The sequence below is a fragment of the Giraffa tippelskirchi genome, chromosome X (genome assembly GCF_054371585.1).
Source record: "Giraffa tippelskirchi isolate mGirTip1 chromosome X, T2T-mGirTip1v1.2.pri, whole genome shotgun sequence".
In the NCBI taxonomy this organism is placed as follows: Eukaryota; Metazoa; Chordata; class Mammalia; order Artiodactyla; family Giraffidae; genus Giraffa; species Giraffa tippelskirchi.
In genome coordinates, this window is record NC_137289.1 from 41,608,511 (window position 1) to 41,632,156 (window position 23,646).

At 40.9% G+C, this 23,646-nt stretch overlaps 1 pseudogene; it reads right to left on the reverse strand.

Moving 5' to 3' along the window:
- On the reverse strand, window positions 1-453 carry LOC145535623 (protein FAM209 pseudogene; annotated as a pseudogene).
- Window positions 454-23,646: the final 23,193 nt, after the last annotated feature.

Genomic DNA, 23,646 nt, shown 5'->3' on the forward strand with positions numbered 1-23,646 from the left:
TCAATCGGAGTCTTCGTCGCACCAGAGTTCATACAGTGTAATGTTATTGTGTGCGTCTGCAGGAACCTCGACATTGGGAGCATTGAGGTTACTGCAGGTTGCCGTGGCAAGTTTCAGATTCCGCACCCTGGACACAAATTTCACAAGGTCCATCTCCAGCTGGGTTAAGGTGGCAAACATATAGTCTTTGTCTGGGGAAGCATTTTTCTTTTTCTGTCCCGGAGAGCCAAATGAACCGCCCTGACAGGCAGGAGGAGTCTGCACATTACTCTCACCACTCTCTCCCATCAACTTCACTGTCACATACATGAGCACAATGAAGAAAAGCCAGGGAAACATGATCTTAAGCCAGTCTCGGGCATGCTCTGGTTGATTTTGCTGAATTAGACTGTATCCTCCGCAGAGCATCTTCCCCTGGATTTCTTCGGCTCTCTCTCTCAGAGAAGTAAACATTAAGGCGCAGACACAGGTAACACCCGTGGAAAAGCACAGGAACCATTTGATGGACCACATGTGAGCCGAGAGGAAACAGCTCCTGGTGCGCTGGTTTGCCCTGGCACCTGGAGACTGAGGACCAGCCAGGGCTGGGCCCTTGGTGACGTCATAGAGGGCCCCGCCCCCACCAGAACCCATGTGGCCATTGTGATGACTTCAGGGCCGAGGGTAAGAAGGCTTGCAGGGGTCAACTGGGAGTAGGGCTTAAAGGGAAATAGCGAAATTTCCAGAGGGCAATTGAAAAAGAGGTGGGGAGTGACAGAATGCCATTTCCATGCCAATGTATTCTTTCTGAACCTGGTGCTCTACTGGGAGGGTGGGTCTGTTTTCGATTTTCATTATTCCATTTGTTGAATCCAAACACTGGGCTGAGCAGAGCAGCCCCATGGGCATGTACCCCTATGGAGCAGAGGGACAAGTGGGAAAGTAAGATATTAAACCAGAGGCCACAAACTAGGAGCCACTGATGTGTTTTGTGTGGCCAACACTGTTCTTAAAAATGACTGTACTCAGTCGCTGTCGTGTGTGACTCCTTGAGACCCCATGGACAGTAGCCCACCAGCTCCTCAATCCCTGGGATTTCCCAGGCAAGAATACCGGAGTAGGTTGCCATTTCCTTCTCCAGGCATAAAGGATGTTTTAGGGCAGTGAAACTATTCTGTATGATGTTATGGAAGATACATGACACTACATATTTGTCAAAACCAGAAGAACCTTACAGCACAAAAAGTAAAGCAATGCATGCATATTTAAAAAAAACTGACATCAAGAATAGAATGCAGAATTTGACTAAAGAATGGAATTATATTACAAATGTATGAAACCACCTCACTAAGATCCCCTGACTTAAGTAACTTCGGAAATGAATGGAGTTTGCAAGACTGAAAGTAAAATATAAAAGCAGTGTAATCTAGTTTATAGTGTTCTTTCTCGTAGGGGTACAGGTTAACAATCCTGATACTGTTACACATGCATACTTGAATTGAGCAGTGAAATAGATGGCCCATGAGTATACATACATATATTTCTTTGCCTTCTTAGCTGAAAGGGTTTAAGAGAAATGATACTCCCAAAATCTGAAAGAAACAATGATGTAGAAATAAGCACAGATCTTGGTTCCCAATCCTCTTTTCCAATAAAAGGAACCAGGCTTCTTGGAGAAATTACTGATTGTAGGGCTCAGAGAGGAAATATAGAAGAGGAGTCTGGGGGATCTTACTGTATCAAAAAGGAAGTGCTTTAAAATTTTAAAAAAATAAAAAAGCCCTGAAGTAACGGAGTTATGTCAAAGAAGACAGGAATGAGCTTCCAATGGCCAAAACTGTAACAAGACGAGCAACGTAATAAATTAAGTTAGTCATCTTTTGGGATTATATCCCAAAGTATAAAATGAATATCTATGGGTCCGTACTGATATAAATAAATGATTGAATACATGTGAGACAATAGACAAATTTCCCACGCGAAAGAATTTCAGATAACTGACATAGGTAATTGTGCTCTCAAGGAGGTGGAGCTCCCTATTCCTTAAGAGTGACTTCATTCAAAAAGTCACATAGTGACTTCATTCAAAAAAATACAGCAATATGGCGAGGGGGAAAAAGAGTAACTTGACAGTGGAATAACCTGACAAACACTACTTCAGCCCAGTGGTCAAGGTCAACATTACCAGGGATAAGACATGTAGATCGTATCACATGGTAAAAAGGACACTCAACCTCTGCGGTCTTCTTCCCCCAAAATCCATGAAGTGAAAGTGAAAATGAAAGTTACTCAGTCATGTCTGACTCTTTGCGACCCCATGGACTATACTGTCCATGAAATTCTCTAGGCCAGAATACTGGAGTGGGTAGCCTTTCCCTTCTCCGGGGGATCTTCCCAACCCAGGGATCAAACCCAGGTCTCCCGCAATGCAGTTGGATTCTTTACCAGCTGAACCACAAAGGAAGACCCCCCCCCCAAAAAAATTCATAGTTCCAGGTTAATAGGAAAAACATCAGACAAATCCAAGTTGAGGAACATTTTATAAAATACCTGACTAGTACTCCTCAAAACTATCAAGGTCATGAAAAATAAGGGAAGTCTGAGAAATTGTCACATCCAAGAAGAGCCTAAGGAGACATCTACTACATGCAATGTGGGATCCGGGATGGGTTCCTGGGTCAGAAAAAGGACATTGGGTAAAAACTAAGAAAATTTTAATAGGACAAATCTTAGAAATAAAGTAGGCATGCTAGTTTATAACAATATGTGTGATATTTTGGAACTTTCTGATATATGGCAACTATCTTCACTTTTTTTGTTAGTCTAAAATCATTCTAAGGTTTTTTAAAGTTTATTTTTAAAACATAGAGCAATGGAGGCAACATTAACATTATTTGCTGACGACAGGAGACTCCAAAGAAAAGTACTCTATATAGTCAGCCTTTCCTATCCATGGGTTTTGCATGCAGGGATTCACGAAGTGTGGATTAAAAATATTTATTTAAAAAAATCCAGAAATTTCCAAAAATCAAAATTCAAATTTACCACATGCTGGCAACTATTTACATATCATTTACATTGTATTAGGTAGTATAAGTAATCTAGAGATGATTTAAAGTATATGTGAGGATATGGGCAGTTTATATGCAAATCCTAAAATGCTATGCTTCTTATTATAAGAGACTTGAACATCTGTGGATTTGGGTATCTGATCTTTGGCAGTGGTGTCTTAGAACCAATCTCCCAGAGATATTGAGGGACAGCTGTATTTTAAAGGAATTGAGCTAGATGGCTGGATAAAAATAATAATATATAGAACAGTCTTCCTATACACTAACAACCAATTACATTTATAATGGAAGACATCATTTATAATAGCTAGAAACAGATAAATATTAAGAATACATTTAAGGACAAATAAAAAATATGCAACAGCTATTTGAAGAAAATTCTGAAATACTACTGAAAAACACAATGAAATGCATGACGAAATGGAAAGATGTATCTTTTGGGAGTATGAAAAGATTTTATACAGATATCAATTGTCCCCAAATTATTCTAAAATTATGATGAGATTTCAAAAAAATACTAATGTGATTGGTATGAGAAGTAAGCTAATTCTATAATATATGTGGAAAAACAAACATGTTATAAGAGGCAGGACATTTCTGAAAAAGAAGATGAATGAGCATGAAGGTTGTCCTTACTATATTTTAAAGCATATGGTTAGCCTACATACTTACATAGAGAAGTACTGGTATACGACTAGTACTGGTACATGGTAAGACTTACAGCTCATGAGGTAAGAAGCGAGAGCAGAAATCAACTCAACTACACACACACATACACACACATACAGCTTTTGTATGAAAGTGGCACCCCCAAAATTCATGTTGTAAACCTAATGTCTAGTGTGAGGATATTAGAAGGTGGGGCCTTTGGGAGATATTTAGGTCAGGAGGGTGGAGCCCTCAAGAATGGAGATTAATGCTCTTACAAAGAGAACTCACAGAGCTCCCTAGCTCCTTTCACCATGTGAGAATACAGTAAGTCCCTTACATAGGAATCTTCAAACTGTGAAATTTCAAAGATTCAAACTTGCATTCCCATGTCCAGTCACGTCAGTTAATTCACGTGTCTGGCAGACATTGCCTCATGCGCGCATCCTCTACAAACGGTTGTGCTTTTGTGTTTTTTTCAGCACAGTACTGTATAGAGTACACTAGAACACTACATTTATTTCTAGCCCAGGATGTCCGAAAGCACGTGTAAAAGAGCAGTATACCCTATGACCCAGCAATCCCACTCCTAGGCATATACCCCGAGGAAACAAAAATTGAAAAAGACACATGTATCCCATTGTTCATTCCAGTGCTATTTACAACAGCTAGAACATGGAAGCAACCTAGATGTCCATCAACACATGAATGGATAAAGAAGTTGTGGTGCTTATACACAATGGGATATTACTCAGCCATAAGAAGGAACACATTTGAGTCGGTTCTAGTAAGGTGGATGGGCTTCCCTTGTGACTCAGCTGGTAAAGAATCTGCCTGCAATGTGGGGGACCTGGGTTAGATTCCTGGGTTGGGAAGATCCCTTGGAGAAAGGATAGGCTACCCTCTCCAATATTCTGGCCTGGAGAATGTTCCATGGGCTGTATTGTCCATGGGGTTGCAAAGAATTGGACATGACTGAGCGACTTTCACTTCACTAATAAGGTGGATGAACCTAGAACCTATTATACAGAGTGAAGTAACTCAGAAAGAGAAAGATAAATATCATAACACATATATATGGAATCTAGAGGAATGGTACTGAAGAATTTATTTACAGGGGAGCAGTGGAGAAACAGACAGAGAATAGACTTATGGACATGGGAAGAGGGGAAGAGAGGGTGAGATATATGGAAAGAGTAACATGAAAACTTACATTACCATATGTCAAACAGAAAGGAACGGGAATTTGCTGTATGGCTCAGGAAACTCAAACAGGGTCTCTGTATCAACCTAGAAGGGTGAGATGGGGAGAGAGAGAGGAGGGAGGTTCAAAAAGGAGGGGATGTATGTATACCTATGGCTGATTCATGTTGAGATTTGACAGAAAACAACAAAATTCTGTAAAGCAATTATCCTTCAATAAAAAAATTAATTAATTTTTTAAAAAGCAGCAGAATACAGCCGATTCTGTTATTTGGGTACTAAGGCTAACTTTGCTGGGCTTACAACAAACTGGGCTTAAAAGTGCACTCTCAGAATGGAACTTATTCATACGCAGGAGACTTCCTATAGGAGAGAAGTGCGCAACTCAGAAAAGGGCCCTCATCTGGCCATACTGCTACCCTGATCTTGTACCTCTAGCCTCCAGAACTGTGAGAAATAAATTTCTGTTGTTCACAAGCACCTCTATGCCTGATATTTTGTTATAGCAGCCCAAATGGACTAAGATACATAGACACACATACACATCAAGAATATGATAAAGATAGAAGGTGTCATTTTACACTGGGAGAAGAAAGTTTCTTCAACTAATGTTGATGCATTATTTAGTAACCCTCTGGAAAAAAATATAAACTCGAAGAATTATTTTTCTATACCCCATTTTTCACATGTAAGTTCCCTACCTGAAATGTGGTTTATCTATCTTTGATAGGCAATGCTCACTTATGCTTCAAATTCAATTCAAGAACACCCCTCTCTCTTCCCCTTCTCCCTCTTGCTGAGCAACTCATCACAAAAAATTAGGTGAGATCGATCGAGACAAGTATCCGTGACAGGGGTCATGGAGCCATAGTGGGCCAGAGTGAGATGTTAGAAGTGAAATAGGGGTGATAAGGATATCCATGCAGTCAGAATAGCCTAGTATAGGGAGTCAGAACTCAAATAGGTTGAAGTGACCAGATCCACAAGAGCAGGGAAGGGAAGTGTGTAGCATGAGATGTCACAATTTGAGCAGGGAAAACAGGATATCCATGCTAGGATGTGTCATGGGCAATCAGTGCCAAAGTGGGATTAAGAGGCATTCACAGAGCAGAGCAGCTTGCTATGAGAGTCCGTTTAATCTGGAGGATATTAAATAGGAAGCTGGCCAGGCATACAGAGTAAAAGCCTCAGTCCAGAGAAGACGAAATCCACAAGGAGGAGGCAGGTTTGTGTAGAAAGTCAGAGGCCAAGCAAGGTGAGGAGGGCATTCATGGATGGAAGTGATCCAGCTCTGTGTGGGCAGTTAGAGGCTGAGTGGAACAAGGAGAGTATCTGCACATGGGGGTATGCCAGTGCAGAGTATCAAAGCGCAAGGAGGGTAAGGGGGGTATGTTTATAAAAGGGTTGCCTGGAGTGGGTGTCAGAGTCTGAATATGCTGAGAAAGGCACTCACATGAGTTGAGGACAATCCAGCATTTTGTGATATCAGAGCCTGAGCTATATCGGGAGGATACACACACACACACAGGCATGCACACACACGTGTACACTTCCCAGACTCTTGATGAAAGGAACTGGGAAATAATGAGTACACACAGATCTCATATATTGGATTCTAAATTCCATTTTCCACTAAAAATACTTGGGACTTCTTGGAGAAATTGTTAATTCCGTGGCTAGGACAGGAAAAGTACAAGATGAGCCTGGAATATCTTGTACCAAAAGCATCAAATTTTTCAAAGAATGCTGCTGCTGCTAAGTCGCTTCGGTCATGTCCGACTCTGTGCAACTCCATAGACGTCAGCCCACCAGCCTCCTCCGTCCCTGGGATTCTCCAGGCAAGAGAACTGGAGTGGGTTGCCATCGCCTTCTCCGTCAAAGAATGATGGGGAGATGGCAAAAGCACAGAGAGCCAGGCTTAAGGAGGTTCCCACTGTCCAAGGCTGGAACAATGTGAACTTCAAAATAAATAATGATAGTGACAGATCATGATTCATTTAGTAAAATAAGAGACTCTTAATAAAATAGATACAAATAAATTAATAAACCTAATTTTGGTGAGGAATAAAATATTTACGTACTTTAAAATACAAAAAAAATGTTTTAAAATACAAGATAGGGGAGAGTAACTTGACAGTGGAGAATCTTGTCAGCAACCACTTTAATCAAGTGATCCAAGTGAATATCATCAATATTGGGACACAATGAAATCATGAACCACCTGATAGAATGAGATGATATGAACACAGTATCATTTCTGTCATTTTCCTGTCAAAGATGCAAAACATGAAATTCATCATGAGCAAATACTGGATGGAGCAAAATTGAGAATTCTACAAAATAACTGACCTCTAGTTTTGTCATCCGAGTAATACTGCCTCATAGAATGAGTTGGGAAATGTTCCTTTCCACTTCTGTGGACACATTTAGAATGCATGTGTGGAGAATTAGCATGATTTTTGGTTTAAATATTTGGTAGAATTCAGCAGCGAGGCTATCGGGATCTAGGTAGTGTAAGGGGGCCTTTTGTGAGGTGGGTTGGGCAAAAGGTTTAAAAATGACTAATTCTATCTCTTGCTATTCAGATTTTCATTTTCTTCTTGAGTCAATTTCAGTCATTTATGTATCTCTAGAAATTTGTCCATTTCATCTAAATTTTCTAACTAGCATCATGGCATTTCTTTACAACTATATTTATTTCTCTAAAGTTGGTAGCAATTTTTCCTTTTTTATTCCTAATTTTAGTAATTTGAGTCTTTTTCCTCCTTTGATGAAAATCGCTAAAGTTGTGTCGATTTATTGACCTTTCTAAATAACCAAATTCTAATTTGTTGAGTATCTCTGTGGTTTTTCTATTCTCTATGTCATTAATTTTTCTCTAGAATTAATTGTTTACTATGGCTGCCTATTTGAGTTTAGTTTGCTACATCTCCTCACGTGGATGTGGTGTGTTTTTGCTTTCATTCTTCTCAAAGTAAAGTTGACCCTTGAACAACAGGCATATGAACTCTGCAGGTCCACTTATACAAAGATTTTTTTTCTTTTTTTTTTTTAATTAGTTTATTTATCTATTTTTTAAATTTACAATATTGTATTGGTTTTGCCACACATTGACATGAATCCACCATGGGTGTACATGTTTTCCCCTTCCAGAACCCCCTCCCACCTCCCTCCCCATCCCATCCTTCCGAGTCATCCTGGTGCACCAGCCCCGAGCACCCTGTATCATGCATCGAACCTGGACTGGCGATTCATTTCACATATGATAATTTACATGCTTCAGTGGCATTCTCCCATATCATCCTGCCCTCGCCCTCTCCCATAAAGTCCATAATACTGTTCTATATATCTGTGTCTCTTTTGATGTCTCACATACAGGGTTATCTTTACGATTTAGTAAACTCCATATACATGTGTTAGTATACTCCCCAGGTCGGTAGGTGCCCAAAATGCTACTGGAGATCAGTGGAGAAATAACTCAAGAAAGAATGATGGGATGGAGCCAAAGCAAAAACAATATCCAGCTGTGGATGTGACTGGTGATAATGCTGTGAAGAGCAATATTGCATAGCAACCTGGAATGTTAGTTCCATGAATCAAGGCAAATTGGAAGTGGTCAAACAGGAGATGGCAAGAGTGAATGTCGACATTCTATGAATTAGCGAACTAAAATGGACTAGAATGGGTGAATTTAACTCAGGTGACCATTATATCTACTACTGTGGGCAGGAATCCCTTAGAAGAAATAGAGTAGCCATCATGGTCAAAAAAAGAGTCCGAAATGCAGTACTTGGATGCAATCTCAAAAATGACAGAATGATCTCTGTTCGTTTCCAGGCCAAACCATTCAATATCATGGTAATTCAAGTCTATGCCCCGACCAGTAACATTGAAGAAGCTGAAGTTGAACGGTTCTATGAAGACTTACAAGACCTTTTAGAACTAACACCCAAAAAAGATGTCCTTTTCATTATAGGGGACTGGAATGCACAAGTAGGAAGTCAGGAAACACGTGGCATAACAGGCAAATTTGGCCTTGGAGTACACAATGAAGCAGGGCAAAGGCTAATAGAGTTTTGCCAAGAGAGCACACTGGTCATAGCAAACACCCTCTTCCAACAACGCAAGAGAGGACTCTACACATGGACATCACCAGATGGTCAACATCGAAATCAGATTGATTATATTCTTTGCAGCCAAAGATGGAGAAGCTCTGTACAGTCAGCAAAAACAAGACTGGGAGCTGACTGTGGCTCAGATCATGAACTCCTTATTGCCAAATTCAGACTTAAACTGAAGAAAGTAGGGAAAACCACTAGACCATTCAGGTATGACTTAGATCAAATCCCTTATGATTATGCAGTGGAAGTGAGAAATAGATGTAAGGGACTAGATCTGATAGAGAGAGTGCCTGATGAACTATGGACAGGGGTTCATGACATTGTACAGGAGACAGGGATCAAGAACATCCCCATGGAAAAGAAATGCAAAAAAGCAAAATGGCTGTCTGAGGAGGCCTTACAAATAGCTGTGAAAAGAAGAGAAGCAAAAATCAAAGGAGAAAAGGAACGATATTCCCACCTGAATGCAGAGTTCCAAAGAATAGCAAGGAGAGATAAGAAAGCCTTCCTCAGCGATCAATGCAAAGAAATAGAGGAAAACAACAGAATGGGAAAGACTAGAGATCTCTTCAAGAAAATTAGAGATACCAAGGGAACATCTCATGCAAAAATGGGCTCGATAAAGGACACAAATGGTATGGACATAACAGAAGCAGAAGATATTAAGAAGAGGTGGCAAGAATACACAGAAGAACCGTACAAAAAAGATCTTCACGACCCAGATAATCATGATGGTGTGATCATTCACCTAGAGCCAGACATCCTGGAATGTGAAGTCAAGTGGGCCTTAGAAAGCATCACTATGAACAAAGCTAGTGGAGGTGATGGAATTCCGGTTGAGCTAGTTCAAATCCTGAAAGATGATGCTGTGAAAGTGCTGCACTCAATATGCCAGCAAATCTGGAAAACGCAGCAGTGGCCACAGGACTGGAAAAGGTCAGTTTTCGTTCCAATCTCAAAGAAAGGCAATGCCAAAGAATGCTCGAACAACAGCACAATTGCACTCATTTCACACACTAGTAATGCTCAAAATTCTCAAAGCCAGGCTTCAGCAATACGTGAACCATGAACTTCCAGATGTTCAAGCTGGTTTTAGAAAAGGCAGAGAACCAGAGATCAAACTGCCAACATCCACTGGATCATCGAAAAAGCAAGAGAGTACCAGAAAAGCATCTATTTTTGCTTTATTGACTATGCCAAAACCTTTGACTGTGTGGAGCACAATAAACTATGGAAAATTCTCAAAGAGATGGGAATACCCAGACCACCTGACCTGCCTCTTGAGAAACCTGTATGCAGGTCAGGAAGCATCAGTTAGAACTGGACATGGAACAACAGACTGGTTCCAAATAGGAAAAGGAGTACGTCAAGGCTGTATATTGTCACCCTGCTTATTTAACTTATATGCAGAGTACATAATGAGAAACGCTGGGCTGGAAGAAGCACAAGCTGGAATCAAGATTGCCGGGAGAAATATCAATAACCTCAGATATGCAGATGACACCACCATTATGGCAGAAAGTGGAGAAGAACAAAAGAGCCTCTTGAGGAAAGTGAAAGAGGAGAGTGAAAAAGTTGGCTTAAAGCTCAACATCCTGAAAACTAAGATCATGGCATCTGGTCCCATCACTTCATGGGAAATAGATGAGGAAACAGTGGAAACAGTGTCAGACTTTATTTTGGGGGGCTCCAAAATCACTGCAGATGGTGACTGCAGCCATGAAATTAAAAGAAGCTTACTCCTTGGAAGGAAACTTATGATCAACCTAGAGAGCATATTTAAAAGCAGAGACATTACTTTTCCAACAAAGGTCCGTCTAGTCTAGGCTATGGTTTTTCCAGTAGTCATGTATGGATGTGAGAGTTGGCAGGTGAAGAAAGCTGAGTGCCGAAGAATTGATGCTTTTGAACTGTGGTGTTGGAGAAGACTCTTGAGAGTCCCTTGGGCTGCAAGGAGATCCAACCAGTCCATCCTAAAGGAGATCAGTCCTGGCTGTTCATTGGAAGGACTGATTTTGAAGCTGAAACTCCTATACTTTGGCCACCTGATGTGAAGAGTTGACTCATTGAAAAAGACCCTAATGCTAGGAAGGATTGGGGGCAAGAGGAGAAGGGGGTGACCGATGATGAGATGGTTGGATGGCATCACCGACTCAATGGACACGGGTTTGGGTAGACTCCGGGAGTTGGTGATGGACAGAGAGGCCTGGCGTACTGCGATTCATGGGGTCACAAAGAGTCGGACACGACTGAGCGACTGAACTGAACTGAACTGATACTGTATTTGTGTTTTTCTTTCTGGCTTACTTCACTCTGTATAATAGGCTCCAGTTTCATCCACCTCATTAGAACTGATTCGAATGTGTTCTTTTTAATGGCTGAGTAATATTCCATTGTGTATATGTACCACCACTTTCTTATCCATTCGTCTGCTGATGAGCATCTAGGCTGCTTCCATGTCCTGACTATTACAAACAGTGCTGCGATGAACATTGGGGTACACGTGTCTCTTTCAATTCTGGTTTCCTCGGTGTTTATGCCCAGCAGTGGGATCGCTGGGTCATATGGCAGTTCTATTTCCAGTTTTTTAAGGAATCTCCACACTGTTCTCCATAGTGGCTGTACTGGTTTGCATTCCCACCAACCGTGTAAGAGGGTTCCCTTTTCTCCACACCCTCTCCAGCATTTATTGTTTGTAGACTTTTGGATAGCAGCGATTCTGACTGGCGTGAGATGGTACCTCATTGTGGTTTTGATTTGCATTTCTCTGATAATGAGTGATGTTGAGCATGTTTTCATGTGTTTGTTAGCCATCTGTATGTCTTCTTTGGAGAAATGTCTGTTTAGTTCTTTGGCCCTCTTTTTGATTGGGTCGTCTATTTTTCTGGAATTGAGCTGCAGGTGTTGCTTGTATATTTTTGAGATGAATTCTTTGTCCATTGCTTCGTTTGCTACAGCACTACACCATCTGCAGCTGGTTGAATCTGCAGAGGTGAAATCACTGATTTGGAAGATCCACATAGAGGGCCAACTACAAGTTATATATGGATTTTTGATTGCAGAAAAGGTTGTTGCCCTAAACCCCGCATTGTTGAAGATCCAAATGTATTTTCTACTTTCTCTTGTGATTCTTTCTTTGACCCTTTGATTATTTAGGAGTATGCTGTTTAACTTCCACATATTTATCTGTTTCTCAAAATGTTTTGTTTTCTAATTTCATTCTATTTTGAGGATGGACTTGATATGGTTCGAACCCTGTAATATTTATTTAGGTTGGTCTTATGTCCTAGCATATAGGGTATTCTAGAGAATGTTCCCTGCACTCTTAAGAAGATTGTATATCCTGTATTGGATAAATTGCTCTACAGATATCTGTTAGGTTCATCTGGTTTATATTATCATTCAAGATCTCTATTTCATTGTTGATCTTCTGCCTAGTCTTTCTATCCGTTATTGAAAGTGGATTAGTAAAGTATAGCAATTATTGTTGAATTGTCTATTTCTTTCTTCAATTCTATCAGGTTTTTTTTTCCTCCATGCATTTTTTGGTTGTCTTGTTAGGTGCATATATAATTACTATGTCTTCCTAATAGAGTCCCCTTTTTATCATTATGAAATGTCCTTCTTTATCCCTAACATCAGTTTTTAATAAAAATCATTTTTTTCTTAGTACAGTATACCCAATTCTCTCTTTGGTTGATGTTTGCATTATATGTATTTTTCAGTCATTTCATTTAAAATCTATATCTTTGACTCTAAATTATGTCTACTGTAGAGAGCTTATAGTTTTATCATATTTATGTAGTCTCAGAATATTTGCTTTTTGATTAGATTGTTCAATTCATTCATAATTTACATCATTATTTAGTTCAGTTCAGTTGCTTAGTTGTGTCTGATCCTTTGAGACCACATAGACTGCACCACGCCAGGCTTCCCTGTCCATCACCAACTCCCAGAGCTTGCTAAAAGTCATATCCATTGAGTCGGTGATACCATCCAACCATTTCATCCTCTGTCATCCCCTTATCCTCCTGGCCTCAATCTTTCCGAGCATCTGGGTCTTTTTCAATGAGTCAGTTCCTCGCATCAGGTGGCCAAAGTATTGGAGCCTCAGTTTCAGCATCAGCCCTTCCAATGAATAGTTAGGACTGATTTCCTTTAGGAGTGACTGGTTTGATATCCTTGCAGTCCCAGGGACTCTCAAGAGTTTTCTCCAGCACCATATTTAAAATCATTAATTCTTGGGTGTTCAGCTTTCTTTATAGTCCAACTCTCACATCCATATATGACTACTGGGAAAACCATATCTTTGACTGGACATTTGTAGGCAAAGTAACGTCTCTGCTTTTTAATGTGCTGTCTAGGTTGGACACAGCTTTTCTTCCAAGCAGCAAGCGTCTTTGCATTTCATAGCTGCAGTCACCATCTGCAGTGATGCTGGAGCCAAAAATAAATAAATAAATAAAGTCTCTCACTGTTTCCATGGTTTCCCCATCTATTTGCCACAAAGTCATGGGACCGGATGCCATGATCTCAGTTTTCTGAATGTTGAGCTTTAAGCCAACTTTTTCACTCTCCTCTTTCACTTTCATCAAGAGGCTCTGTAGTTCTTCTTTACTTTCTGCCATAAGAGTGATGTTACTTGTGTGTCTGAGGTTATTGATATTTCTCCTGGTAATCTTGATTCCAGCTTGTGCTTCATCCAGCCTGGCCTTTTGCATCATTATTAATATGATCAAATTTATGACTATTTTATTTTTTTTCCCAAAATTCATGTTTTTTGTCCTTGTTTTTATCTTTATTGCCTTCATTTGTAAATGAAATTTTTCAGTGTAGCTTTTGGTTTGCATTAATGATATAGTTTAAATTTTATTTTCTTAGTGACTACACTAGGGCTTTCTATATTCATATTAACTTATTAGCTCTACTTTATATTTTTACTAACTTAATGACAGTGAGAATAATCATCAACATCCCGGGTAACAGTGAACTAAACTGGACAGGAATCGGTGAATTGAATTCAGATGACAATTATATCAATTACTGTGGGCAATAATCCTATAGAAGAAATGGAAGAGCCCTCATAATCAACAAAAGAATCCTGATATGCACTACTTGGGTTCAACCTCCAAAACGACAGAATGATCTCGGTTCTTTCCAAGGTGAACCATTCAGCATCACAGTAATTCAAGCCTATCCCCCTACCACAGATGCCAAAGAAGCTGAAGCTGATCAGTCCTATGAAAACCTAGAAGACCTCCTAGAACTAACACCAAAAATAGCTGTTCTATTCATCAGTGGGGATTGGTATACCAAAGAAGGAAGTCAAGAGATATCTGGAATAACCAGCAAGTTTGGCCTTGGAGAACAAAATGAAGCAGGGCAAAGGCTAACTGAGTTCTGCCAAGAGAATGCCCTCGTCAGAGCAAATACCCTTTCTCAGCAACACAAGAGGCGGGTTTACTCATTGACATCACCAAATGGTCAATACTGAAATTAGATTGATTACGTTTTTCGTAGTCAAAGATGGAGAAACTGTATGCAATCAGAAAAAAAACAAGACCTGGAGCTGACTGTGGCTCTGTTCATCAGCTTCTCACAGCAAAATTCATGCATAAAATAAAGAATGCAGGGAAAACCAGTAGGACAGCTCGGTAAAACTGAAATCCAATTCCCTGTGAATATGCAGTAGAAGTAACAAATAGATTCAAGAAATTCAGTTCAGTTCAGTCGCTCAGTCATGTCCGACTCTTTGTGACCCCATGAATTGCAGCACGCCAGGCCTCTCTGTCCATCACCAACTCCCAGAGTCTACCCAAACCCATGTCCATCGAGTCGGTGATGCCATTCAACCATCTCATCCTCTGTCGTCCCCTTCTCCTCCCGCCCCCAATCCTACCCAGCATTAGGGTCTTTTCCAATGAGTCAACCCTTCGCATGAGGTGGCCAAAGTATTGGAGTTTCAGCTTCAACATCAGACCTTCCAATGAACACCCAGGATTGATCTCTTTTAGGATGGATTGATTGGATCTCCTTGCAGTCCAAGGGACTCTCAAGAGTCTTCTCCAACACCACAGTTCAAAAGCATCAATTCTTCGGCGCTCAGCTTTCTTCACCGTCCAACTCTCACATCCATACATGACCACTGGAAAAACCATAGCCTTGACTAGATGGACTTTTGCTGGCAAAGTAATGTCTCTGCTTTTAAATATGCTATCTAGGTTGGCCATAACCTTCCTTCCAAGGAGTAAGCGTCTTTTAATTTTATAGCTGCAATCACCATCAGCAGTGATTTTGGAGCCCCAAAAGATAAAGTCTGACACTGTTTCCACAGTTTCGCCATCTATTTCCCATGAAGTGATGGGACCAGATGCCATGATCTTAGTTTTCTGAACGTTGAGCTTTAAGCCAACTCTTTCACTCTCCTCTTTCACCTTGATCAAGAGGCTCTTTAGTTCTTCTTCACTTTCTGCCATACGGGGGGTGTCATCTGCATATCTGAGGCTATTGATATTTCTCCCGGCAATCTTGATTCCAGCTTGTGCTTCTTCCAGCCCAGCGTTTCTCATGATGTACTCTGCATAGAAGTTAAATAAGCAGGGTGACAATATACAGCCTTGACGTACTCCTTTTCCTATTTGGAGCCAGTCTGTTGTTCCATGTCCAGTTCTAACTGTTGCTTCCTGACCTGCATACAGGTTTCTCAAGAGACAGGTCAGATGGTCTGGTATTCCCATCTCTTTCAGAATTTTCCACAGTTTATTGTGATCCACACAGTCAAAGGCTTTGGCATAGTCAATAAAGCAGAAATAGATGTTTTTCTGGAACTCTTGCTTTTTTGATGATCCAGCGGATATTGGCAATTTGATCTCTGGTTCCTCTGCCTTTTCTAAAACCGGCTTGAACATCTGGAAGTTCTCGGTTCAAGTATTGCTGAAGCCTGGATTGGAGAATTTTGAGCATTACTTTACTCGCATGTGAGATGAGTGCAATTGTGCGGTAGTTTGAGCATTCTTTGGCATTGCCTTTCTTTGAGATTGGAATGAAAACTGACCTCTTCCAGTCCTGTGGCCACTGCTGAGTTTTCCAAATTTGCTGGCATATCGAGTGCAGCACTTTCACAGCATCACCTTTGAAGATTTGAAATAGCTCAACTGGAATTCCATCACCTCCATAGCTTTGTTCGTAGTGATGCTTTCTAAGGCCCACTTGACTTCACATTCCAGGATGTCTGGCTCTAGGTGAGTGATCACACCACCGTGATTATCTGGGTCGTGAAGATCTTTTTTGTACAGTTCTTCTGTGTATTCTTGCCACCTCTTCTTAATATCTTCTGCTTCTGTTAGGTCCATACCATTTCTGCCCTTTATTGAGCCTATCTTTGCATGAAATGTTCCCTTGGTATCTCTAATTTTCTTGAGGAGAGCTCTAGTCTTTCCCATTCTGTTGTTTTCCTTTATTTCTTTGCAATGATCGCTGAGGAAAGCTTTCTTATCTCTCCTTGCTATTCTTTGGAACTCTGCATTCAGATGGGAATATCTTTCCTTTTCTCCTTTGCTTTTCACTTCTCTTCTCTTCCCAGCTATCTGTACGGCCTTCTCAGACAGCCATTTTGCTTTTTTGCATTTCTTTTCCATGGGGATGTTCTTGATCCCTGTCTCCTGTACAATGTCACGAACCTCTGTCCATAGTTCATCAGGCACTCTGTCTATCAGGTCTAGTCTCTTAAATCTATTTGTCACTTCCACTGTATACTCATAAGGGATTTGATCTAGGTCATACCTGAATAGTCTAGTGGTTTTCCCTACTTTCTTCAATTTCAGTCTGAATTTGGCAATAAGCAGTTCATGATCCGAGCCACAGTCTGCTCCTGGTCTTGTTTTTGCTGACTGTATAGTGCTTCTCCATCTTTGGCTGCAAAGAATATAATCAATCTGATTTTGATGTTGACCATCTGGTGATTTCCACGTGTAGAGTCTTCTCTTATGTTGTTGGAATAGGGTGTTTGCTATTACCAGTGCGTTCTTGTGGCAAAACTCTATTAGCCTTTGCCCTGCTTCATTCTGTACTCCAAGGCCAAACTTGCCTGTTACGCCAGGTGTTTCTTGACTTCCTACTTTTGCATTCAAGAGATTAGATCTAGTTAACAGTGTGGTTGAAGAACTATGGGCAGAGGTCAATAATATTGTACAGGAGGCAGTGAACAAAGCCATCCCAAAGAAAAAGAAAAGAAAGAAGGCAAAGAGGCTATCTCAGGAGGCTTTAAAATAGCTGAAGAAAGAAGAGAAGCAAAAACCAAGGGAGATCGGAAAAGGTACATCCAACTAAATGCAGCGTTCCACAGAAAAACACGGAGAGACAAGAAGGCCTTAATCAATGAACAGTGCATAAAACTAGAAGAAAACAAGAGAAGGAGAAAGAATAGAGATCTCTTCATGAAAATTAGAAATATCAGGGGGATATTTCGGCCAAAGATGGGCACAATAAAGGACAGCAATGGTAGAGACCTAGTAGATGCTGAAGAGATCAAGAAGAGATGGAGGGCATACACATAAGTAGTGTATGAAAAAGATCCTAATGAACCAGATTATTATGATGGTATGGTCAGTCACCCAGAGCCAGATATTCTGGAATGTGAAGTCAAGAGGGCCTTAGGAAGCAATACTGTTAATAAAGCTAGAGAATGAGACGGAATTCCAGTAGATCTGTCCAAAACACGAAAGGATGATGCCATTATGGTGTTGCATTCAATATGTCAGCAAATCTGGAAGACCCAGCAGTGGCCACAGGACTTCAAAAGGTCAAACCTCATCCCAATTCCCAAGAAGGGTAGTACTAAAGAATGTGCTAACTATCGGACAATTACACTCATCTCCCATGCTAGTAAAAGTCAGGTTTAAAAACTTGCATGCTAGGCTTCAGCATTATTTGAACCAAGAACTTGCAGATGTCCAAGCTGGGTTTAGTAAAGGAAGAGGCGCCACCAGAGATCAAATTGACAGTATTTGCCAGATCACGGAGAAAGCAAGAGCATACCCAAAATCATCTATGTCTGTTTCATCAACTACACTAAAGCCTTCGACTGTGTGGATCATAACAAATTAACAAAAGCTCTTAAAGAGATGAGAATACCAGACCATCTTACCTGTCCCCTGAAAAACCTGTACATGTGTCAAGAAGCAACAGGTAGCACCCTGTATGGACCAACTGATTGGTTCAAGATTGAGAAACCAGAGCCTCAATAAGTTGTGCTGGGGAAACAGACAGCTACATGTAGAAGAATGAAATTAGAACACTTCCTAACACCATACACAAAAATAAACTCAAAATGGATTAAAGACCTAAATGTAAGGCCAGAAACTATAAAACTCTTAGAGGAAAACATAGGCAGAATACTCAGTGACATAAATCAAAGCAAGATCCTCTATGGCCCACCTCCTAGAGTAATGGAAATAAAAACAAAAGTAATCAAGTGGGACTTGATTAAACTTAAAGCTTTTTCCAGCAAAGGAAACTATAAGCAAGGCAAAAAGACAACCCTCAGAATGGGAGAAAATAATAGCAAATGAAACAACTGACAAAGGATTAATTTCCAAAATACATAAGCAGCTTATACAACTCAATAGCAGAAAAAACAAACAATCCAATCAAAAAGTGGGAAAAAGACCTAAACAGACATTTCTCCAAAGAAGACATACAGATGGCTAACAAACACATGAAAAGATGCTCAATATTTCTCATTATTAGAGAAATGCAAATCAAAACTACAATGAGACATCACCTCACACCAGTCAGAATGGCCATCATCAAAAAGTCTACAAACAATAAATACTGGGGAGGGTGGGGAGAAAAGGGAACCCTCTTGCACTATTGATGGGAATTAAATTGATACGGCCACTATGGAAGATGGTATGGAGATTCCTTAAAAAAAAAAAAAAAAAAAACTAGGAAGAAAACCACCATTTGACCCAGCAACCCTACTCCTAGGCATATACCCTGAGGAAACCACAACTGAAAGACACATGTACCCCAATGTTCACTGCAGCACTATTTACAATAGCTAGAACATGGAAGCAACCTAGATGTGCATCAGCAGATAAATGGATAAAGAACTTGTGGTATATATACACAATGGAAAATTACTCATCCATAAAAAAGAATGCATTTGAGTCAGTTCTAATGAGGTGGATGAATCTAGAGCCTATTATATAGAGTGAAGTACATCAGAAAGAGAAAGATAAATATTGTACACTAATGCATATATATGGAATTTAGAAAGATGGTATCAAAGTATTTATTTGCAGGGCAGCAATGGAGAAACAGACATAGAGAACAGACTTATGGACAAGGGGAGAGGGGCGGAGAGAGTGAGATGTATGGAGAGAGTAACATGGAAACTTACATTGGCATATATAAAACAGATAACCAATGGGAATTTCCTCTGTCTCAGGGAACTCTAACATGGGCTCTGTATCAACCTAGAGGGGTGGCATGGGGAAGGAGATGGGAGGGAGGTGCAAGAGGGAGGGGACATAGGTATAATTATGGCTGATTCACATTTAGTTTTGACAGAAAACAACAAAATTCTGTAAAGCAATTATTCTTCAACTAAAAAATAAATAAACTTAGAAAAAAACTACACTGATTTAGGGCTTCCTTGGTGGCTCAGGAGTAAAGAATCTGTCTGCCGATGCAGGAGACATGACTTTGATCCCTGATCTGGGAAGATCCCACATGCTGTAAAGCAACTAAGCTTGTTCTCTGGAGTCCGGGAGCCACAACTACAGACCCCATGTGCCGCAACTACTGAAGCCTGCGTGCCCTAGAGCCCATGCCCCACAACAAGAAAAACTACCACAGTGAGAAGCCTGCACCACAGGTAGAGAGTAGCCCCTGCTTGCTGCAACTAGAGAAAACCCCTTGAGGGAACAAAGACTCAGTGCAGTCAAAAATAAATAAATTTAAATTTTAAAAAAATTAATTGCTTTAAACATAACAGAGAAGGGCCATTAGAAGTAATATTAAGTCTGAATAAGATGATATGGTTAGATAGCATCATTGATTCAATGGATATGAATTTGAGCAAACTCGGGGAAATAGTGAAGGACAGGGAACCCTGCGTGCTACAGGTCATGGGGTCACAAAGAGTCGGACATGACTTACCAACTGGACAACAAAAAAATCTGACTTGTAGGATACTTTTTGAATAACTATAATAAAACAAATGCAAATAGCTACTGCTATAAAAAAAAATAAGATCGAGAAAGGAGTACAATAGGGCTGTTTGCAGTCACCTTGTTTAACCTGTACACTGAACACTGCATGAGAACTGCTGGGCTGGATGAGTTACAAGCTAGAATCAAGATAGGCAGGAGAAACATCAACAACCTCAGATATGCAGATGATAGCACTCTAATTGTAGAAAGTGAAGAGGCACTAAAGAGACTCTTGATGAGGGTGAAGAAGGAGAGTGAAAGAGCTGGCTTAAAACTAAATATTAAAAAAACTAAGATCATGGCATCCAGACCCATTACTTCAGGGCAAATAGAGGGGGAAAAGGTGGAAGTAGTGACAGATTTACTCTTCTTGGGCTCTAAGATCACTGCAGATGGTGACTGCAGCTATGAAATCAGAGGGCACCTGCTTCTTGGTAGGGAAGCTATGACAAACCTAGACAGTGTTGAAAAGTAGAGACATTACTCTGCCGACAAAGGTCCATATAGTCAAGGCGATGGTCTTCCCAGTGGTCATGTATGACTGTGAGAGCTGGACTGTAGAAGGTAGAATGCCAAAGAATTGATGCTTTCAAACTGTGGTGCTGGAGAAGACTCCTGAAAGCCCCTTGGACAGCAAGGAGATCAAATCAGTCAATCGTAAGGGAAATCAACTCTGAATACTCATTGGAAGGACTGATGCAAAAGCTGAAGCTCCCGTCTTTTGGTCACCTGGTGTGAAGAACTAACTCATTGGTAAAGTCCCTGATGCTGGGAAAGATTGAGGGCAGAAGGAAAGAGGGCATCAGATGATAAGATGGCTGGATGGTATCACCAATGCAATGGACATGAACTTGGCAAACACTGGGAGATGGTGAGGGACAGGGAGTCCTGGTACGCTGCAGTCCATAGGGTTGCAAAGTGTCAGACACGACTGGGTGACTCAACAACAACAATGACAGTGAGATATAGAAATGTTACTCCTATACAGCTCCATCTCCTCTTCTGCATTTTTGTTATGTTGGCTCAGCAGCAAAACCTGCACTTCTTACAGCACTCTTAAACTTGAACATCTTCAGTCTCTATTCCAAATAATGTTAGTCTCTTCAGGAGAGCTATGCAGCTCTGTTCTTATGGCCTGACTCTCACCCTCTGCAGAATCTCTGTGCTACTGCTTCAGAGATGGAACAGGAACTTTTATTCTTGCAGTGCCACTCCCATACAAGCAAGACTCTAGGCTGGGGGGTGGGGGCAGGAGGGGATGGGTCATTGCTGGTCTTCTTGGTTGGTCCCTCCCAGTATGGAATCTCTGCCCTACAGGGAACCTGGTGTGAAGATTATTGAAGCCTAGTATTCTCAGCTTACTCTGCCTAAGACAGAGTTTCTGTGTTATGGATGTAAGCTGGGTAGAGGAAGGGAGTCTTGGATCTCTCTTGCCTGGAAAGAGCTTCTGCAATAAATCTGGGAAGGATAAAGAATGCTGGAGCCAACCCCTCATGGGGAGAAATCATTGTCTTGAACTGAAGTCTGGGAAAAGAGCAAGTCCTGTGTAATTAGCTATAACCACATGGAATAGAGTTTCTGTTGCACTGAGCTGGGCAAGGTGGGAGGTGGGGAATAGGTCATGGTTCAAGCGCCATAGACTCTAGCTCATCTTATCAAGATTTACTAGATTTTATTGAATAAATGTTTCCCCAGGGCCTTCCCTGGTGGTGCTGCAGATAGGAATCTGCCTGCCAATGCAGGGGACATGGGTTCGATCCCTGGTCCTGGTCTAAGAAGTTTCCACATGGCATAGAGCAATGAAGCCTGTGCACCACAACTATGGAGCCCCTACTCCAGAGCCCATGTACTGCAACTACTGAAGCCTGCATGCCACAACAAGATTAGCCACCGTAATGAGAAGCCCAAGCACCACAACAAAGAGTAGTCCCTGCTCGCTGTGACTAGAGAAAGCCCTGCCACACAATGAAGACACAGCCTAGCCAAAATAAATAAATAAGGTAAAAATAAATAATTTTTTAAAAAATGTTTCTTTATTTGCTGTAGGCTTTAGAGTAATGTCTAGATATATTAAATATTTTTTTTTTTACAAAAATTGCCAGTTATTGTTGTTTTGCTGATAGAGGCGATCCATGGAGCTTCTCATGCCACGATTCTAGAAGTGCTTTTTCAAATAACTTATTTTTAGAGTGAATGAACCTAGGACTGTTCTGAGCATGAAAATAACAATGAGTTCCCATTCTAGTTTTAACACTTTGAATGTATTATTTAACCTAAGTTTTTCCTCATTTATAGCATGGGCACCTTGTATACCTCTCAGATTTTGGTGAGGATTGAAAGACTATTGAAATAGTGTTATATAAACACCAAGCATAGACATTGACTCACAGTAATCACTTAAATGTCACTTCTCTCCCCTTCAAGTAAATGACTGTCTCAGGCTGGATAGCTATTTTGGGAACTATCACAGTGTCTCTGCTTAGTCACTCAGTCGAGTGCAACTCTTTGTGACCCCATGGAATGTAGCCCACCAGGCTCCTCTGTCCACGGGAATTCTCCAGGCAAGAATATTGGAGTGGACTGCTATGCCCTCCTCTAGGGGATCTTCCCAACTGAGGGATCAAACCCAGGTCTCCTGCATTGCAGGCAGATTCTTTACCATCTTAGCCACCAAGGAAGCCTTCACAGTGTCTAGAATATGGTCTCTGTGTTCATATATACTCTGCGTTCAAAGTAAGGGGCTAGGGCAGGCCTAGATGGCAGAAGACAGATGGCCAAGAGGGGGGCCACAGCTTAAGGCATTGTGTATATATCAAGAATTTTGGAAATATCCAATATCCTAAAGCTCTGTCATCATGCAAAACAAATTGAAAAGGTGATTAAAAAATTCAATTTTAGAAAATTTAGGATCACTGCAGTTGGTGACTGCCACCCTGAAATCAGAAGATGATTGCTTTTTGGTAGGAAAGCTATGACAAACCTAGACAGTGTGTTGAAAAGCAGAGACATTACTCTGCCGACAAAGGTCCATATAGTCAAGGCTATGGTCTTCCCAGTGGTCATGTACACTTATGAGAGCTGGACCGTAAAGAAGGCAGAGTGCCAAAGAGTTGATACCTTGAACTGTGGTGCTGGAAAAGACTCCTGAAAGCCCCTTGGATAGCAAGGAGATCAAACCAGTCAATCCTAAAGGAAATCAGTCCTGAGTATTCATTGGAAGGACTGATGCTGAAGCTGAAACCCCAGTATTTTGGCCATCTGATGTGAACAGCTGACTCATTGGTAAAGTCCCTGATGCTGGGAAAGACTGAGGGCAGAAGGAGAAGAGGGTGTCAGAGGATGAGATGGCTGGATGACATCACTGATGCAGTGGACATGAACTTGGGCAAACTCCGGGAGATTTTGAGG